The following is a 22,541-nucleotide window of genomic DNA, read 5'->3' as shown; positions in this document are numbered from 1 at the left end:
AAATAGCTAGCATGGGAAATCCCTCAAAAGCTTAACAGCTCCTGCATGTATATTGCAACCTCCATTCAGAAAAGATGTGTGTGCTTGGGTTTGGGTCCTTTGTCACAAGACTTTAATCAGAGACCGAAATTGCATTTGCAGTAGTCTTCTGAAGCCATCTGTTTCCATTGAGTGTACAGGGAGCCAAAATTGACCGCTCCTGAACAGTGGCACAAATCACACACACCTGGACACAGCTGGACTGGATAGGATGGGAGTCACTGCACCAGCCAGCCACAGACACAGGTCCTCCATGTGCCAGCCACCAGCCTTTAGGGATTATGTTATCTCAAGATGAATCACTGAGAACATTTAACTTTTAACTCTGAGTGACTTCTGCCCATGAAAGACCATACCAAAACAACTGTTCTTCCAAACCCTGTGAAATATGTTTGAGTGTGTACTTGAAGGTATACACTTTATTCAATATTCTAGCTTGAGCTTATCTCTAATATCTTAAAAGTTTGGAACCTCAAAGAGGACTTTTGTCTTTTCTATTTGGTTAACGCTAATTCTTTTATTCTCTGGGGGTTCTTGTTCCATTGCCTGTACCACTATAAAGAATCTTCCATTAAGATTGTAAGTGATGGGACTTACAGCTTCTGTATTTGATGTTCCTTCTGTAGAACAGTTTTCTGCACACAGGTCATCCAAAGCACACTATGTCAGTACCCACCCATCTTCCATGTTCTGGCTTTTCATGCTCATAAAAAAATGAATAAACAAATTGTTTCTAAACTGAACATCTCTTCCAATGTTCTGTGGGTGTTGATATTCAATACACACTACATCATTAGATTTTAAAAATATCAACTAAAATAACATAAAAGGTACCTTCAAACCATCCTTCTGAAAAAGTATTTTCTTAGTAGAAATAATTGTGTGAAACTGATCGTTGCAACACATGAAAGACTTAGATTGCATTCTAAAAATGATTTTACATTAAATGATAAGACTTTCAGTTCTTTGTAGACTTAACAAATTATTATTATATACAAATTTCAATTCTACCTCAAAAATGCAAGCAAATCTAGAGTGCCAGAGGAAGCTGTCTCCCAGTACATGATAATACTATACACAGGTTTAGGGAAGAAATTAAAAATAACAGCGAATTGAAACAAGGGAATTTAGGTAGGCAGAACATAATTACCTAAGCTGGAATTTGGCCAAGACACTGGGGCTAACACTTTTTCCCTTTTGAAAAGTGCCAGGAGATCTTTAATGAGAACAAGTACCCAGGGATCTCTAATGAGAACAAGGTCGGGACCTTTATTTGATATCTCAGCTGAAACACAGCAATCTCAGCAGCACTATACTACCTAGCACAAGGCTGGGGCATAAGTTCAAATCTGACTCAGAAGAAGAGTGACACCAACAGCATCACTACCACCTTCTTCTTTCATACTTTGTTCTCCATGGTTTGCTCCCACTCCACAGCTTAGCGAAGTGCTGTTTTTCAGGTAGTGCAGAGCATAGGAAAATTGCTATTTCTTTTTAAATATATTTGGCTCAGCTTTCATTGTTCCCATTTGGTATTTTCTGCTGGGTAAATCTGTCGATGGGTACTGGCTGACTATGAATGGTGAACTAACCAAGGACAGTAAAGAGGAGTCTACTCTTGACATGAGAGAACATAATTATAACCAGAAACACAAATGCAGAAAGTATATCATTCTAGCAATTTTAATCATTTTCATTTGTTAGTAGAGACCTTAAAATAGTTTTGCAATTACAGTTTTAGATAGTCAGAAGAGTCTTTTCTATTTAGTGTAACATTTTAACATCTGTTTTGTCAGTCTAAGTGCTATCTTTCTGACCTCTCCAGTTCTTTGGAGTATGAAAGTGAGAATTTGGCTATTGATGGTACCCTTTCCATCATTCAGGTACATTATAGTTTGTTTGCATATTGTGATGTAACAATTTCCAAAACAGCTCCAAAAAAACCAAAAGAAATTAAAAAGTTAGCATAATTTTCAAATGCTACTGAACTAAAACCCCACACATTAATAAATAGTCCAGTTTTCAGAGGCACTGAGAACACTCAGATTCTGTTTATTTTGGTTTTTTCCCACTGATGGCACAAGATCACATGCTAAAAATGTGCTTGGCAGGATTAGGCCCCAAGCCGAAACAAACTAATTTAAAGACATTTCAACAGTATTCACAAGGGCAGCAAATATAAGCATAGGCACTTGCACTCTTATTGGTCTTGCATTTATTCTAGGTCAACAACAAGCGCAGCTGTTCCCAAATGGTGCATGGCTTTCTCAGCCAGAGAACACAGTCCTGTTTTGATTGATCAAGAAAGAAAAAATTCCATGTTGCAGGTAGCAAAGTGTGTTCTTGCGCTCCAAATACTACACGTACCACAATAAGAAATTGAGCTTATTGAGCATAATTGAGCTTATTAAAATATAATTTTTTATACTCTTTTCTGTTCACCAGATACAAGAGTGCGAGTTGATCCTCGAAATTTCACTAAAGAGTATCCCTGATTTTTCTGCACCAACAATAAAGACAGATTTCCCCAGCTGGACAAGCCACACTGTTTATACCCTCTGTGGAGATCACAATTGAATCAGTATGTTGATGGACTTAATACACTGTAGTATAAAAACATAATAACTTGCTTCATCTTTGACCTCTCTTCATGCCCAGCTGATCCTGAGGATCCTATTTCTGCATTATGTAAATTGCACACTCTCTTCCTTCAGATTAGCTTCTTTGACTTCAGGATCTTCCCTTGAGAAAAAACTGTGCAACAATGACAAGTCAGAAAATCCAAGTCAGCCACAGCTTTCTTGGCATACCAGGACTATTCCAAGTAATGCTCATCAGGAATACAAAACAATTTGTTCAGTGTGTATGGTAATCTTGCTAAACAATTGGTTTGACATAGGAATCTGTAAGAGAATAATTTGTCTCAAAGGTCTCATTTGCTGTGATATTTTCAATTATTGTCTTTTATCTGATATCTTGATAACAATTTCATATCTTATCCTACCTGGTGAAGAGCAATTACAAATTATTTTGAAAATTCAGCTTTTCAAAGGCCTTAAAATCAAGGGATTCAAGTGGGATTCACTAGACAGAAAAAAAGCTTGGTTTGGCAAGGAACTGGCCCTTGACATGAGGAAAATTGGACATGGGAAAGACCACACAGCCACATTGCAACCTTCTCTTCACCTGACTACAAAAAATGCCAGCCACATCATGCGTATGGCTGGAGTGGGATGGTGTCCAGCTTCCCTCAATCACCTTCTCCCCTTGTACATCTGCCCCTGCACAAACAAGGTCCTTTGTCCAAAGTCCAAGAGGCAGTTCTCTAAACTCAGACAACTGCCTGAAATCTATGTGACTTCATTTGCCTTGAATTTTGAGCCACTAAAGTTTGTTATTTGCTCTTTTTATCCGTACTATATACACATGTGTGTATTTCTCCAGTTTAACTGGATTACGTAAATGAAAGTCTAAGTATTTACATGTCTCAGTACTTTCATGTTAATATTATTCAGCCTTTTTTCACACTGAATTGTGTACTTCCATAGACACAATGTGCATTATATTCAGCTCATAAAAGCATGATGCCCTTGGCCAGGGCACCTGAATTTAACTCAGAAAGAGCCTGTCCAATAACTGAACAAGTACTTGCATACCCAAACTATTACAGATGACTTCATTAACAATGCCAGACATTCTCACTTACAAGACAACATCTCTCAGATATATATTCATATCCTCAGATTGTCCCTGAGAAGGTTTAGGTAGACAAATAATAGATTACATACATAAGTGCATATTTGTATTTTCCAAACACATGTGAAAGTTAAACCTGAAAATGTGAAGTGTCTTTATTTGAATAATAAATTAAAAGCCCATGGGATTCCAGAGTAATCAAGGAGCCAAATTGTCCATTAAAGTAAGGAGATTAAGAAATCTAAAAAATTATTTTCCTCTCTATATCAATAACATGAAAAAAAAGCATAGTGTTACATGCACAAGACCAGCCCTTTCCCTGGGCTGAATCAGAGCAGTTACAGATAACTGCCCAGACAAGGATGTTCAAAACACAAGGAGGGTCCTGTGCCATGTCAGACCCATGTCCCACTCAGCAGGACACCACTTCATCACTGCTGCCCTTTCAGCAGGGTGATGGGGGTGAATCTTGCCTTGCAGCTCATTAGCCTGTTCTGGACAGTGTTTTCTGGGATTCCTCGGCTTTTGCCTGATATCTTTCTCTGCTACATTTTGGACAGGTCCAAGACAACTTAGTTTCCAAGACTAGAGGCAGTAAGCCAGCATTGCAAATATCTCAGAAGATACCAAAGATGTTTGAAATATCCAGCAATCTCTTAGCTAGTACTAAAAAATTAACTTCAGTATCACTTGCTTCTTCTGGACACTTACCAGAAAAGCAATAGGTAAATTTTAATCTGTAAATTTTAATTTTTTTCCCCTGCAAACCAGGAGTCTATACAGACACCAGAACATAGTGTGTCCAGCCCTGGCCTTGGTTCAGAGAATGGATTTACTCTAGTTCACATTCACTATATTATCAACTTCATCCCATGGCAAGATCTTTTACACCTTTCGTATGAGCTGCCTGACCAGTGATAAGAACTAAAATACGTATGGTTTTACCTGCCCTTACAAACACAAGATCAGTGACCAAAAAACCTCAGAAGAGCTGAGCCCTGACATATCAGCATGAACATCCAAAGTTTCCTAAGAATTTCTTGCTATGATTTCTTGAATTAGCAGTATCAGGCTAGAAGTCCTGTAAGAATAATATGCAACAGCCTATTGCAGTGAAAAGATGAGAACATTTCAGAAGGTCCCAAAAGATTTAGTTGTGGCAATTTACAAAGGGTTAAAGGAAAAGAGAGGTTGTATTTTATGGTCTTTCTTTGTTAAGATACTGCCTATGCCTCAATATGATAGAAAAGAAATTGAAGAGGCCTTTGCTTGGCAGTGGGTCGACAACAGCTGTGAAAATAAATGATGACTAGAGAGAGAGAGAAAATATATGAGGTACCAGTATGCCTTACTGTACTTTTAAATTTATGCTGCAGATGGTGGAGTGTTTTTAAATCTCAGCACTCTAAAATAACTAACCTGGCAGGTGCACACCTGGTGGACTTCTAAGGGGAGAGATCCAGCCATTATTATCATAGATGATCCAGTAAAGCTGAAGAACTGCATGGCCATGCAGTTTTTGGTGGGATGTTTTTATTTTTTCTCACTTGGATGCCAAAATGACATATGAAGCCACAGGCAGAGAATAGCCTGTGTAAAGATCCCTACACACATATGCACATACTTGTCCATTTTCATGTACATTTCATGTGAGTATTTGGAGTTAATGGGAGAGTAGAACAGTCTAACCATTTCTAAATTTCTTAAAAACTTTTAATTTACTAGTTTTGGCATCTCATTATCAGAAGCAGTGATAACAGGAAGGAGGCTGTACCTCCAGTTATAAAAAAAAATTAAAAATATCCCTCAACCGATGATTCTTTTCAACATCTGCCTCTTTTCTTTCCTTTCATAGAGAGCATGCATGAATAATCAGACCATAGTGCTGCTGTTAATTGAAAAAATCATTAGTAAACTTCCAGGTGCTGTTTACTATATAACCATTGTAATTTTCTATCCTAAAATCAGCATCTCACCGACATCATTGTCTGCCCTGGGGCACAGGGATTGTGCAGCTTTTACATTGTCAAAGGCAGTTGCAACCCCATTTGCTAGCAATGAAAGAAATGGATCCACACCTGCAGAGTTTGAGGCAATAATTCCTAATATTAGCCAGACCGCATGAGGAGAGGGCTTTTTTGCCAATCCTTTATGATTCAACACTTTACAATCCATTTGAAATCATTTAAATATTCTTTTATTTTGTTGCTCCTACCCCATGTTTATTCTTCCTTTAATTTCTCCCTTCTCCTGCAGCAGACCTACAAATAAAAGACAGGCACAGATCATACCATACCTATGCAGCTAAAGAAATGGAAGAATTGAAACTCACCTCTTATTTCAGAGTATCAATTATTAGACCTATCCAAGAAAAGAGCAGAGACATATTCTCAAATACAGCATGACTAAGTACAGATGAAATCCAAAGCTCTTTTGGAAATGACACTTGGTTTCTACTCCCCCCAAAAAAAGTTGTTTCAAAGTCAGAATTGAATCTCTGGGCCAGAACAAATTGTGTCTCCTTAGCCAAACTACAGACAGCAAGATCTCAACTGGTTCAAATCAGAATATTTTTTCCTGACTTCAAGGAGGTTGCACCTGTTTTTGCCTACCTGGGCTTGCCCTTCCATACTTTCAGCTATAACATACCAGCCTTCCACAAATCTCCAGCCTTCTCAAAAATTACTTTGGAATTGACAGATTTATCTATGTCTAAAATGTCTCAAAAATTGTCATCTTCAGTTTCCCCAAGAGGCTCTGCTCAGAGCAATTCATTTAAAGAGAATTCAAGCCATCTCAACCATAACATGTTGAGAAACTTCAAATAATACTGCCAATCCAGAATTTGCTAGAGATTTGATATAGTGAATTTAATCTTCAGTATCATATGCATAGCATTACTAGGCTAAAATTAATACTAAAACAACCATCACAACTATTTTTTACATAATATATTCCTGGTGGGTTCAGCTCTGAGTAGATTTTCCTAAACTTGAATATACATCTTGTTGCATAGATAAAAGCACTTGTATACGCTTAATTAGAAACAGCATAGAAACAACCTGCGTTCAACTTATGTGAACAGGTTTGTAAGCCAGTGAAAATGATGGGAAGGAATGAAGGTCACAGCACTGAAACCCAAGGAAGTCACTGGAGGCCTTTTAGGACTCTTTTAGTGCAGAGTCCCTTAAAACCTTTTCCAGTGTCTGAGAACTGGTGAATACAGCCAATCTAAAAAGACACAAGACTGAGAAATGAAAACCAGAAGAGTTTTTCAGCAAGAGCAGGAGGGGAGAAGACCAGTATGAAAAGATATATTCTTGGGGCTTCTTTCAATCTAATGTGCTTTAAAAACAGCACTGTTCAGCTAAGCGTTTAAGCATTTATTTAATGGCTAATGATTAAGATCAAGTAACTGGCACATAAACCCTGCCAAACTTAAAGGTTGATACACTCTGAAGTGCTTTATTGAACTGGAGCCCAAGCAATACTGACTCAATTAGAAAGTAATTTTAAAAACTCTGAAATATATCAGTGTCTGTAACAGATTGTATTGTCTTTCATAATGAAGAGGTCTCTCCATTTTCATCAAAGGAACAATCAATAGTCTGGTAACATTTTCATCAGGAATAGACCTTTTCTATGCTTGGTCTTGCCTTTCAAGAATTCATCCACATAAACTTTCTTCTGATAACAAGAAAGTTGATCATATAAATATTTTCTTTGAAAGTACATTTTAATTTCTTACAGTTTTCCTAATATACTATCTAAAATATATTACTAAAATGCACAAGACCTAGTGGTGGGGAGCAGTTATTCACTTCAGTGAGGACAGTATTTCAACACTTCTCAGAGCTGACTTGTTTCTACTTAGGGAATTTTATTTGTGACCCCAAAGCCTTCAAAAGACACTTCAAAAATTAAAAAAAAAAAGTCAGAGTTGATTAGGTGTTTTTAAAGAGATTTACATCCTGAATCATCTTAAGGCAAACACCAAGTATTTGCAAGTATTTGTTTTTACTTTTACCTTTTATTCAATGGTAAAATGCCTTTAAATATATGCTGAACTCATCTGGGAAGCCAGAGACCCCTGTACATCTGTGAAGGCTTTAATCTGACTTCTTAAGCTGTTAGTATGATTCCAAGCACTTTGAATTAAATGGAAAAAACTTTTACACACATCAATATCTTTGATTCAGACCCTTTGGGTTCTCAGAGAACCTTTTTGCAACAGACTGTCTATTGTGCTCTTCACCTGTAACACTGACTGTCTTTTGTATCACTAGAAATTTATTTAAAATCTGCTCCATAAATAAGCTGCTATTTACAATTAGTAATACACAGTATAATTTCCCTCCTTGGCCTCCACATAGCATTGTTCCAGATACTCAACTGGAAGTTTTTAGTGGGTTTAATTTTCATAACTCTGTGAAGTTTGTTCCAAGATTTCCAGGTGTGTCTGATCACTGAGTTATTTGTCTTTAAATCTTTCAGGGTGAATTTTTGGTAGGTGCCAACCTCGCATGTGTCTGTTAATTGATGCTCTGCTTTCACCCATGGCAATTGCACTTCATCAGCCTGCCAGACTCTGAAAACTTGAGCCAAATTAAAAGCCCACTGCTAAAGCTTTACATTTGGTAATTTTAAACTTCCATATTTAAGGCTGGCAAAATGTTTTGTGCTTCTCATCCTCAGCCTATACAGAGAAAGAAAATGGATATGGTCTTAGTCACTGGCATATAAACTGTGCAAAAATAATCCTGGAAATGCACAATTAATTTGTGGTGCTGAGATAATTCAAAATGTGAACTTGAAGATATCCTGGTGTCAGATGTCTTCTTTTGTATTTTGAATTGTGTTTACAAGTCTTATGACTTAAAAAGTTTCCTTCTGAAAGTATTTTCCTGTCTTCCATGCATTAAAAGGACCTGAAGGGGCCATATACTACATTTGAAAGACTTTTTATTTCAGATACTTTATGTGGTAGCTTGATACCTGGGTGAAACCAAATACCACTTTCAGATAGCCCAAATGTATGCAGGTATTTGGCCATATCTGCACCATGCAGCAAAGCTAGCTGCCTTCATGAGATTCTCTTTTGTTTTAGATATCTTTTGCTATATCACAGCCTGTGGATATCTGTATAATAGTGAAGTCACAATATCTAAAGAAAAAAATCAATATATTGAAAAATACCTTGACCCAGGCCATCATAAACTGATTTTATTCTTGTATGGATTAAATCTCAGGGAAAATGCATATATTTGGATGTCTTCTACCCTTCGTCATTCAGATATCACTTCTCCTACTACTCTTGGGAAAGGTTATTGTCTGTTACTCTGTGTAGGTGGTACAGGGATATAAATATTACTACTAATAATAAATTTATGGCGCTTCTTTATCCCATATAATTTAAGCAATCATCCAATATATAACTCCCAGGGCTCTGGGGGCACATCCCTCTCTGGGACCTCATTCCACCCTGCTCAGGATGGGAGGCTCATTGCAGCCTCCCAGGGCCTTCAGTCCCCATCCCAGTGATGATGCAGCAGCACTGATCTCCAGCCCCATCTCCTCCATCTCCTTTCAGCCCTGGTTGGAGTCCCTTCCTGTGCTCTGGCCCTGATTCATGGCTTACTGTGTTAGAGTGTGTCAATGGACCCTGGCACGCTGGGACTGTGCCCTGTGGGTGAGGGCACAGCCAGTGCTGGGTCATCCTCAGGTCCAGCTCCACAACTCCAGCTCATGCTACTCCCCCACATAACTATAAAATATACAGTGGAGATCTAATATATGCATTTCCTGAACTGATCCTAAGTATAAAAAAATATACCAAACTTACCAAGCCACTTCACTAGGAATTACACCACTCTATAGAGATGAGTTTTATGGGAAACTAGGCACTTATTGCCACAATGATTTTTTTAAAAGTTATATTTTTAATTCACTGAGAAACTGATAATGACACACCCTGCAGGATGAACATGTTTGCAAAAGGTTTCTTGTCAGTTTTATGACTAAATTTTGTAAGGGACAGAAGAATTCTTTTTTGCACCTTATCAAAACAACATTGACCTGATTCAGTCCATCTCATGAGACCTGAAGAATATAGTTAAGAATGTGTCAGCATTAGACTCCCATAAGTCATTTAAAAAAAGCTCCAAAAAGAGTTCTTAGGCAACTCAACTCATTTTCCAAAGGGATGGTGTTTTGCAGGAGGAAGCTGTGTCCATCTGGACCACAGCCACCACTGTAATTGCAGTTTGCTGCAGAAAGCAGGTGGTGACTCTCAGAGGGCTCTGTTTTGTGGTGATCCCTCCAGTTTGATAACTTTCTCAGAGCACTGCTTGCATGAACTTTCATGAGAGACACATAGAAAGGAGGTAGGTACCAACTTCCACTGTCTCTTCTGAGAAATGAACCTGGGGCTGTCGAGGTAGGAGGAGAGCAATTCAGGAAAAACAGCAGCCAGCAATGTGTGTCTGACCTGTGCAACTCCCCTGGGCATGAAATTGTTCTGTGGCAGGCTATGGATTGCAGCTGTGTACTGTTAGAGGTAACCAAATGCAGTGGCTTTGGCCCCCATGGGGATCCCCTCCTGCCCCAGAGTCACTGCTGTCCCCATGGATGCAAGGCTGCCACAGAAGCGAGTCTCCACGTCCAGCCAGTGGCAAGGCAGCTGGGTACATATTCCCAGAAGGCACACAAGCACACAGACACATGGCAGGCCCTCAGATAAGCACAGAGAACAGTGCCTTTAACAACACTCATGCAAGCACAGACTCCAGTCAACACACCTGAAGAGCACAGAGGCTCAGTCCTGTTCATCTTCTCCAGCTATCTGGGTGGAAATGCACTGGTGGAGTATGGAACCTCCAGTCTGGCTCTCCCCAGCAGTTGTTCTCAGACAGTCTCTGGAATGAGGATCACTGAGCCCCTTAGGTTGACAGTCTCTCATTCCAGTGGTTGGCACTGAGACCTCTCCTACCCACTAGCCAGTCCAGCTTCAAGTAAGCTTTAAACAATCCAAAAAATTCCCTTCCCTCTGCAACCCATAATAACGCTATGTTCCTTTAGGCAATGGCACTCTAGTCTGCATGGCATTGCAGGGAGTGTCTTGCACTGACTCCACTCTGCATTTGCAGATGGGTTTGCTGTTGGTCTCACCATTCTTCTTGAATGGTTTCAGGAATAGCTACTGCCTACATACGTTCAAAAGAGGAATGGCCAGATTGATGAAGAATAAATTCATTAGAGTTTAGCATATATGTCCAGGTCAGGAAGCCCATGAGCTGTAAGTGTTTGAAGGCTAGGAGAGTAATATATAGGCTAGGTGAGCGTCATATACACTTGTTTCATTCTTAAACTCTTCCCTTGATAGCTGCTTTTTGTTGCTGTCCTAAACAAGGCACAGGGGAGATGAATCTTCATTTTTGTCCAAGATGGCTGTTTCTTGGAAGGCAATGCAGATCTGTCCCCTTCTAATACAAAGGAAAGACTTGGCTGAGATTGTAATGAGCATTCATCTCTGTCATGTCTTTCTCTACTTCAGTCCTGTTTCATGGGAAGATATTTCAAATGTCTACTGCAAATGAAATTATAGAATGGCAGGAAAGAGAATGGTCTCATTTATCACATAAAGATACTGGCAGAAGCAAAGAGGATCAGTGAGTCAAAGGGCAGGTTAGAAGCATAAACTGATTTGGGGAACATCTCCCATGTTGCAGATTTAAGACCAGCCATTAAGAGCTGTCATTTTTATGAGCTAAAATTGGTCCTCCAGCGCATTATCTGCCATATTTTTTACAAAACTTATTTTAGCCTTCTTTTACCTGAGGAAAGACCAAGACAATATACAAACCAAGGTAAAGCAGAACAGGGAAGGTGAGTTACTCTGCAGCCTCTAGATCTTTTATCACAAGCTGCTTATTCATTTAACATCTTCTCTGTGCCTTTCTCCATAAAGCATTATGTTTTTGCTCTGAATTAAAACTGAAGTATTTGCTGTTTAATGTGTGAGGGTTTTTTTACAGATTATTTAAGGCACAATTTCTGTTTATAGTCCCAGGGTATAGTCTAATCACCTTTGTTTACCTCATATTCCTTTCCTAATTAACTGACAACCTATTAGCATACATTTTTTTATCCCAGGAGTATTAATTATACATAATTTATATCATAAGCATTTATTCCTTATCAGTCAGCTGAATAAAACATTTACCTGTTTATAGCTACTTGAGGTTAACACTTTTATACAAAAAACTCACCTGAGACTTCCAATCAAATTATCAGATTTTTAATTTTCTGTTACATAATGATACTGTATTAGTCATTGTAGTATTTTATTCCACTCTAGGCTAAACAATCATTTAGCAGAGCAGAGTGTTGGCAGCATTAATTAACCAATGATACATGCTCAGTTGAACAATAAGCTGCAAATAATAAAAATGCAAGATGAGATAATGTATAGACCTTCTGTGTTATTTGTATGCTGGAAAGCAGGACTAAACCCTACCCTCAGTTGCACATGTGCAGCTCAGGGAGAGCTGAGCATCCAAGGGCAGGCTCTGGCTGTCATGGCAGGACAGAACATTGTCATTCTCAGGCTGAAGAATTCATTGTGTGGATTTTATCTTTGCCCACTAACACCCAGTCATTTCTGAATATAAACTGCAGAGCAACTAGGTGGAAAAGGGGGATATTCTATCACCTTTGGAAAATAAGCTGATAAAGATACTGTTGCAAGAAGCTTTGAATAAATAAAAATAAAAATTAAAATTTAAAAAGAAAAAAAATAGAACAAGAAAAAAGTAAGCCTATAACATTGTGTTCTTAAGGGACTGGATTCAATTAGTTTATCCCAAGGCCTACCATGCCTTTTTTATCCTATTTGCCTCTGGTTTTTGACTCCTGACCCTCTTACTTCCATATTCTCCTGAATATTTAAGGATTTTTTTAATCCTTCTGGGGATTTCTGTACTACTCTCATGTTATTCACCTTTCATTATCATTTTCTTCTAGTATCCTTTTTCGCATTTGATTTTTATTTTCCATTTCAGTTCCATTCACTGGACATTCCAGACACTGGACTTTTAACCCTCAGTCTCCAACGTTTCTCACTGTATCTTCTGGTTCTGTCTCCCCTTCTCTTTGTTTCTGGCCTTCTCTCATTTCACTGCCCATGCACCCCTCTCTACCTCAACATAGTTCTCTATTTACTTAGCTCTTACTTCATTTACTATTCATTATTCCCATGTTCTTTGTACAACCACTGTGCCTTAGAGCTCTGGCCATGGAGCAGGCTCCATTGTACCAGGCACTATGGAAACACAAAGCAAACCATGTGCCTCTGACCCTGCAGCCAGATACAAGAGAAGAAACTAGAGGAGTTGATTGCTGGATCAAAAGAAAACCTTCTCCTTTTGCCCCTGCATATTGATCATTCAATTTGCTTCATAAGGAGGAGAATAAGTACAGTGTTGTTAAAAAAAAAATGTAGTCAGGAGTGGAAGCACATGAGTATTTTGGGGGGAAAAAGTAAGAGAACAACAGAGAAGAAAAGCTGAAAAATGTGCTCCAGAAATGTTCACGGTGGATGATTTTTAAGGGCAAGAAGAACATAAAAGGACATTGAAAAGACCATACAACATGCATGATTCACATTTCAATTGACAAATACATCTCATAATGGCCAGTTCTGTCTTGGGGGCAGGATTCATCTGACCAACTTAAACATCTAAAATCTGAGTTAGATTCTTGTCAACCAACAAAGGGAGATTCTGGGCTGCAATTCATCACTAAAGTAAATGTCTAAAATAGCTAAGGCCAGATGCATTCTAAAATGTGTCCACTTTTCCTTTTTGACTGAAAATGATCCTGTCTGCTTCACATATGGACTTTCTGAAAGCTTAAAGCTAGGCAAGAGGGACTCTGCAGGCATGTCCATCCTTGATAACAAACTGGCCTGAGCCCTAACTTTGTCCTTTCTGCTTCTGTGAGCCCAGCAGCTGAAAGCCAAGGCCACCCAGGTGCTGGAAGCCTGTGGGAGTCCTCCAACAATGCACACTCTCAGCTGTAAGAGCAATCCTCTTATCTGCTCTGCCATGGTTTCCTCCTCCTCCATTAGGAAGGACAGTGACATTGTACTCTCAGAAACCAGAACAGGTCAAGGCCCATTAATGTTCTTTACCCTGACTCAAATCTTATTGCTTCCTTTCACAACATTCATTTGCAAATTTGGGGGTCTCTACCCTGCTGTGTCTGGCCTCTTGATTGAGAATACTATTTTTCATTTGATTGAGACTTCACACAGTGCTCCACACATAACCTCCACAAACCTCTAGGTTTTCACGAGCAGAGCTGTCCTGGTATTACAAGACACTCTGGTTTTTGTAAACACCATTAGTACATGATACTTCTATGTGATTCCCATAGCTGACAGGAGAAGGTAAAGACCTTGTAATGTCCTTCTCCTGACCACATCTTTGCTTCTCTTTCTCTAATATACTTTTTGTTTCTTAACAATAGTTTGCTTCTTCTATCAGTTTTCTAAACTTAAAATCAAGCAGATATGTTACTCCTGATCACTAATGACTTCAATGTTCGAAAAGAGTTTCTTTGCTTACACAGATTGGTTGAAGAATGGTATTTGCAATGGCAGAGATCTCTGGAATTGACTGAAGTGCTCTTTGTGCAAGGTGTTTGGCTTGTTGTAGCAGAAGTAGGCACCAAAAAAAAAAATCTCTTTCAACTTCCACTTCCTTATAGAATAGAAAGTTATTATTTGGGTGTAGATGCTGCCCATGACCCCTCCTTCAGGATGGTCTACCTGTTTCCCTTGATGTTTTTCCTCTTTTTTTTTGACACTTGAAAATGAGCCTTACATTTTACAGAGCTTCAAATATTTGTCTGAATCAAATTCTCCCATATTTAGCATAAAGATATCAAGATAACATGTGAAGGAGATGAGAGGAGGGGGATATGTGATTACCAAGGGATGCAAGCAGTACTGTAATTACCTGTTTTGTGACTTGCTGTATGCTGCTGTGTGCTGCTGAAGTAGACTGCTGAGGCCACCAGAAGATGAGAAGAACATCTCTCACCTCTCACAGCCTGTTAGAACAACAACATGGATACAAATGTCTGCTCCACACACTCCTATCCCTCTTCCTCTGTCAGGCATTGGGTTCTGTTCTGTTCCTACAGCTCCAAACTGTGCTCTGTGTACCATCAGCAGGCCACATCAGTGTGTTAATGATCAGCAGAAGTCTAGTGAAGTGTAATAATCAGTCATTATGTCCCCTTTTGTTCAGTAAAAGCGTGCACCAATAGGATATGCGGTGGCCATGGAATGTCCAATAGTTGGCCAAAATACTTCCTGATTCACCAGAAGTGTTGAAGTTTTAACAGTAGTTTTATGGTTCAAAAAATTAAAAATTCAGTTTCAAGCTGTACAAGTGTTTTAAATTGTACCAGATATGATGTCAAATCCCAAATAACTACTTAGAAAGTTTTCTGCCTGCATATTTTTAGAAATCTCTCATCTTAGTTTCTTGATGAAATTAAGGTTTCCAGGGTTTTCATTCCTCTTAATCCTTCTGATCCAGTGGAAGTTTTATTTCTTCTGTTTTAGCAACAATGTCTTGGTCCTGCCCCAGAAAACCTACTGAAAACACTGAGCTGGAGCATTGCCACTGACAATACAATACACAGGCTTCTGAATACCTTTGATCAGGCTGAAGAAGACACCAGAGTCCTTAGACGCTTCACAGTACTATAGTTATAAACATATATTCTACTTGTGAACTGAGTATATTTAATGAAGATAAATATTTCAAGACCATCAATATGCAATATTGGCAATTTATGCCTATATGTTTACTGATTATTGCAGTCACTCTTAAGAAAGCTTTTGAATCACACCCTTACAGTGTGTCTGTAAGGGTGTGGCACAACTGTCTCTCAGGAGCAGTAAATGAAAACAATGCTGAAACACACAGAGCTGAACAACAACCCCCTTTCACAGAATGAAGAACCACAGAATCACAGAAGAGGATGAGTTGGAAGGGACCTACAAGGATCATCAAGCTCTAGTCCTGGCCCTGCATAGCACAGGACAGCTCCAAAAGTTCCACCATGTGTCCAAGAGCATTGTCCAAACCCTTCTTCAGCTCTGTCAGGCTTAGTGCTGTGACCACTTTCCTGAGAAGCCTGTTCCAGCCCAACCACACTCTGAGTGAAGAACCTTTTTCTAAAATCCAACATAAACCCCCACTCCTTCACTCAGCTTCAAGCTACTCCCTCATGTCCTGTCACTAGTCACCAGAGAGAAGGTATGGTGTCTGCTCCTTCCTTTCCCCTCATGAGAAAGTTGTAACTGCAATGAGGACTCCCCTCAGTCTCCTCGAGGCTGAACAGACCAAGTGACCTCAGCTGTTCCTCATGCGGCTTCCCCTCAAGATCCTTCAACATCTCCATGGCCCACCATTGGATGTTGTAATAGTTTAATATCTTTCTTACATTGTGGCACCTAGAATTGCCCCCAGCACTCAGGCGAGGCTGAGTGCAGAGCAGAGCAGGACAATCCCCTCCTGTGCCCAGCTGGTGATGCTGTGCCTGATGCCCCACAGGACCCAGCTGCCCCTCTAGAGGAAGGCACCAAATCAACTTTTCCCATTTCAGCTGCTTAAATTTAAGCATCTTGCTCTATAGCAAGGCCTTTAGGTGAATTAATTTTTACTGATGTGACTCACATAAAGCAGCCAAGATTAAAACCCAAAACCCATCTCAGGTCCTAAGGAGTGAAAATGCAAGCAAGTTTACATGGGATGTTTAATGTTCAAATCCATCAGCTGCAAATGCTGACTCAGTTCTCTGTCCTACAGGGAGCACGAGGCTTAGCTGAAAATAGAGATGAGGTGCATGGGGTCTCCACTTTACCATCAGGAGTCCACATTCTCCCTCAGATATCCAAGTATGTCTTGATACCCATAGTTACTGACTGTTCTTCCTCATAAATATCTCCTAAAATAAACCCCAACCAAATAACACAAAATCTACACTTTCAAACTTTGAAGCTCTGAAATGGAGGACCCCCAAACTGTTGGACATTTTTTATCATTAAAACCAGTTCTTCATCAGTCACAGTATTTCTATTGGTCTCTGAGCTTAGACATCATGCTGTGTCTTTTGCTATAAAAGCCAAAAGTTCAAATTATTTCAGAAAAATCAAAGACCATATAACAAGCTGGATATGGAGATGTTAAGTTAATGGCTGGACATAATGATTTTAGGCCTTTTCCAACCTAAATAACTCTATGATTGTATAAGGATCTCCTGAAAGAAGAATATTCACACCTTAAGTTTTAGGGCTTGGCTTGCTCCTTGAGTAGACAATGCTTCTGACACAATAGACAGTATATCAGAAATCTCAGTTGGAGCAAACTGACTTGATCACAGTCAGTGAACACAGTCATAAAATGTAGGAATGATTTCTTCCCATTTGACTGTTTCCTAGTGTTCTGTGAAATAAATCAAATATATATGTTCCAGAATCAAAGCCCAATTAAAAAAAAATCCTGCAAATTAAACAGACTTTCAGAATTATGGCACAATATTAATTATCTCAGGCTATATCTAATGTTGGGATCTAACTTATATGGAGTATGAGATATCTTATGAAATTCTGTACGCTTTCATTGTATTTTATGATGAAAGTAATTTCATTGGTTTTAATCAGCTTCACTTAAGTTACTTGGAAAAAACATTTAATTATTTTTGCTTTAAGAAAATAAACTGCCAAATCAGTATTTAGGTTACAAAGTCTAGAGGGAAATCTGTCCAAGAAATAAAAACTGCAGTTGTCACAGCAAATGATCAGCTAAAAAGAGGCTGTCCACAAAACATATGCAGCAATTTGAGCTGTCTTCGAAAGTCAAGAGAATGCTGTGCAATTCATTAATTTTGTATGAATACTGAAATATTTGTCATTTCTCTTAAAAAAGTAACTCCTGAAGTGACACTACTTAAGTGGAAATCTAAATTTCTCATAAAAAACCAGCAGCATTCTGGCCCTCACATTTGTGGCAAAAGTTGAATCACATCACAGAAATGCAAATCAGAAAATAATTTTCAAAAAACCTCAGTTTTTAAGTGTCATGATTACCGAGTGCTTGAGGCTGACAATATTTCATGATCCTAGCCTCTGATAAGCACTTTTTACCTGGAAAATACTTTGGAAGTCCATTAAGAAAATGCAGCAAAATGCGCAATTTTATTATAAATAGAATGTTGGGCAAGTTTATGAAAGAAGGATTACAATACATAATAGACACAACATAGAGGAAGGTGATGCTGCTCCATAGCCCACTGGCCTTTCAGCAGAAAGCTTCCACTATGCTATATAAGCGACAGAGAAGATGAAGCCACTTAAATACTTTGTCTCCCTCCCTCAGTTTATTATTTGGCTGTTCAATGGATTATGAAGTCAGTGTATTTCAGGAGTAACTGGAGAAGGCAATGTATGCTTAAAACATCCAGTTCTGGCAAACTTTTTTCAATGAAAAATAGTAGCAGGAAATGCGGAAGCTTCCTTTACGTCTTCCTTAGGACCTAGAGGTCCTCATCACCCACCTTTTATTACTTATCTCATTATTTTTTTGTTCATTCTTTCTTCCTTGTTCAGGTTTTGTCCTCTTCTTCCTCACTTATCTTTGCTTTCCATTCTTATCTTTTCATAGAGAGTGATTCTCCAGTCCTTTGGTGAATTGTTTTAAAATCTCTCACCCCAACAGTAGCTCTTCTCTTCCTACTAGCTGCCTGCAGGAGCTGGCAGCAAAGCAATCCAGATGAAACAATTGCTTTCAGTTATGCCCTTTTGGATTCTTTGGGAATTCCAATAGCCACTGTGGAAACTCCATGGACTTTTCCAATTCCCAATGAAGAGACTTCAAAGCCTAATCCATCAGAAATCCTTAGCAGCTGCTGGACCACAAATGTCTGGCTGCTCTACAGACCACATATGGTAGTGGATGCTTCAATAATGAGTGAGAGATCTCTTGTCCACATGAACTGTACAAAACTTTATTATTGTTTCACCTTGCCTCTTTCCCAGAAATAGGTCAGCTACAAGGACGATAAAATAATTTCCCTGGAAAAAGGATGATGGAAGAGTATTGGGTCATTGCATATACTACCAGAAGCAAGGATAAAAATTCAGTTTTTCATCAACATTTTTTTCTAATATCTCCCCCTCCATTTCATAATGATAGGCAAAGATGTATCATTCCACCACTGGGGTTTTTTTTGTGCAGCATTCTCTGGTATGTATATTCTTGTGTTGCTCAAACAGAAAACATATTTTGCTGTTTCTTGAAAAGTCAGACAATTTACACTGGGAATTTCTGCCTATCGTGATTTCTGTTCCAGAATCACTCAAATTGAGAGAGCTGAGTACTTTCCTTTGTATGAATGTATATGAAGCTAAACTGGGGTATTGTGAAAAACAGTTCACAAAGCCAGTAGAAAGCTATATATAAAATGATATTCTCATTTCAGATGAAGCCTGAGACAAAAAGGATATAGGTAAACACAGCTGCAACATTTTTAGGCATATAATCAAAGGCACAAAAAATATTGGAAAAATATGTAATTATTGTAATTAAAATGTGAACAGTATTGATGGAAAATATCTTTAAAGCATATAAAATCAAAACAAATCTTTTAACATATGGGAATTTATTCTACAGGAAAGATTTGCAAGAACAAAAGTACCAGTTACCTACTTGCTTTTTACTGCTAGTAGAAGTTGAAACATGAGAGGCAAGAAATGTTCCTCAGTTCTGCTTCATTGAATCCTCTGCTTTATGAAGAAATGGGAAACTAGCATCAAAACAATAACAGAAGGGTATTTTTAAAATGTTCTGTTTTAAGACACTTGCCTCTCCATCTGCATCTCCAATGTCATTCCCTTCTTATGTCATGTTTCTGTACCACTTTCTTTCCTTCCTTCTATTTAAGTCTTTTGATTCTGATCTTTTCCTTATTCCTGGTTGATATTTTCCCTTTGTCTCTCTGTGAATGTCACAGCAAGTGAGTACATGCTCAGCTTTCAGCTGGAGTTACTTCCACTGGGTTTAAGCCCAAGTGTAAAATGAAATTGATCTGTGGAAGACCCTTAAGCTTCCTGTATAGTCTGTGGAGACTGGCAAGCTCTCACCAGATGGAGTCACATTCCAAGCAGAAGCCAGACTAGACAGTTTGATGTTCCAAAAGATGCCATGACTGTGCAGGCAGCCTGAGACAGCCAGGCACCTGAAAGAGGGCTCTATCAAGGCTTTATCATTCCATGGAAGACAACTGAGGCCCCACAGAAGAGCTTTCCACTGCTTTGTCTTTTGTAGGTTCATGCTGATTTTTTTTTTTAATAGATGTTCCTACAGTTTCCTCTCCAGGTCTTTTCTATTCAATAGGACCCCAACAACAATCTTCTATTCAATAGAACCCCAACAACAATCTTCTATTCAACAGTCATAACAACAGATGAGGAATAGCTTTGAAACCCACTATGTTATGTGGCGTATACTCACCCAAAGACTAGGGTAGTCTAAGGACTAAAATTACTATATACTATTCTACTGTCTAGCCCTTGCCATGGCTCCAGTCATACTGGAATAAATCCAGCCACAGACTTGATAAATCCCCTTTCAAAGTGGGAAATGCAGTGGCCTTGACATCACCATTATCAGCGGCCTGCAAGTACAGTGGGATGCAGACCATGTTCTGCACTTCAGCACAGCCCTGGTCCTGCTTCTTCATGTTAAGAGGGAATCTGTGTGCCTCTTACAGACTACCCTCCAGTATGTACAGTCTGTGAGGCATCAGTGGTCCTGAGTTTTGTCTGAGGAGTGGAGTTACCTGCTCTAGAAAGCCAACAAAGTCCTAAAGCAGGATGCGAAGAGGTACTGATAGCTCCACAAACCAAAATAGCTACCCAATAATTGTTGGAGAGATGGGCTTTTTCTGGTTTTCCATTCAGAAACTATTTTTCTCAGTTCATCATTGGGAGGGAGAGCTGACATCTTTCTTCCACAGAAAAACATTTAATTTTAAGATAACTTGCACATAATACTTTGCTTTTGCATTGCTTCAAACAGAATGATTTCCCGTTAAGATAAAGCAAGGATGACCAGACTGTGGCCGCTGAACAGAGTGTTCTGGCAGAGCAGAGCAGCAGTATAATGACATTAAAAGTTCGATTTTTAAAACATTCAAAAATTAAATTAAATTACAAAATGAAATTTAAAAAAAAAAAAGTTCAAAATTGTCTGAGCAATACAGAGTCACTTGGAGGTCCTTCACAAATGCAAAACAATTTGCTTCACCCACAGGCATTAACTGCTCCAGCTGGACATTACCTGACCACTAAAGCCCTTTGGATGAGCCAGTAATATTTAAATAATCCACATTCAGACATTGTCTTACACCTTCCTTGGTGGACTGCACTGCAAATGCCTGGTACAATTAATTAACATTGGGACCAAAACCAGAGTCTCCAACTTCCAAAACAAATGCTCAGTCATGTAGCCAGAAGCACAGCTCCAATGGCATAAGCCAATTCACTCCCTGTTTTATTAAACTTCCACAGTGTTTAGAATCACTAAGTCACAGTAGGTCTGGCACTTCATGTTATGAACCTTGGTGAGCATTTCCTTACCCACCCAAGCAGAAATGTAGCATCTATTGCTAATTCTGCTGTCTGAGGGATTTCTGTTTGACTGCAAATCATATGTAATGATGTGAAATTTGGCAATATATGTAACATACATGCCCGAGCCCAATTAAGACATGAATCTGCCTGCATACGTGGACGTGTCTGCTTCCCTTCTAAAAGTCTGAGCATTATTTTGTGGTCTGTGTGTTTCTCATGTCACTGCCTGTGATCACTCTTAATACACAGGTGGCTACAGCAAACTTTCCCTTGTAGCCATAATTCACCCACATTTACTTGCAATCATCTGAAAGTTAAGTTTCAAACATGAGCAGATTTTCTGGTTTTCCTGTATATTTGGCAGACTGATGTAGACACCTTTAGGAGGCAATTTGTCCTGCCAAAACTTAATTGTCAAGGAGGGTCATATGCCCTGAGGTCACTCATCTCTCTGCTGAACACTGATGTAGTCTAAGCACTACCTTACAAATAAATTGACTTTTCAGATGGCGTGAATCACCTGGGACGCATTCCATCTCTGCATGCTATTGGTTTGCAAATAATAGCTCAGCTTTGTAGTTTCAGATTAGTTTTCCTTCTATAAATAGGGAGAGATTGAAGAAACTATGAAAAGTACATTTCATTATGTAATTTCAAAAATGGTCAAACACTGTATACAATTTAAGGAGAACTGTCCTGGTTTAGGACAAATTCAGGAGAAAACTTCAAAGGGGTCCCTCTAGAAAACAGATTCAAGTGGCCCATCCCCAGCTGGTTTCTCTTTGGAAAAAGTGGAAAAAAACTGTTTGTTTAACAAGCAAAGTATTCACAAGCATTAAAAAAATCAATAATTTTAAACAATAAAATGGCTCATTGTTCTGAAGAGATGGCAAATTCAGAGAGTACTTTTTGTGGGGCGTAGCTCAGCTCACTCAGTCTCTTATCTGTCCTTCCTGCGCTGGAAATGCCACGTCCTTAGCCCCAGTGTGAACTCCTGATGTTTTCCTGGCTTTTTGGTCCAAAGCAGGGCTGAACAGTTCCAAGAAAAAGAAAACCCCAACTATGCATAAATTCTAAAGATCTGCAAAAATTTACTGAT

Source organism: Molothrus aeneus, chromosome 3 (genome assembly GCF_037042795.1).
Source record: "Molothrus aeneus isolate 106 chromosome 3, BPBGC_Maene_1.0, whole genome shotgun sequence".
Taxonomy (NCBI): Eukaryota; Metazoa; Chordata; class Aves; order Passeriformes; family Icteridae; genus Molothrus; species Molothrus aeneus.
The sequence above is the reverse complement of the archived record's forward strand: the minus strand, read 5'-3'. Positions refer to the sequence as shown.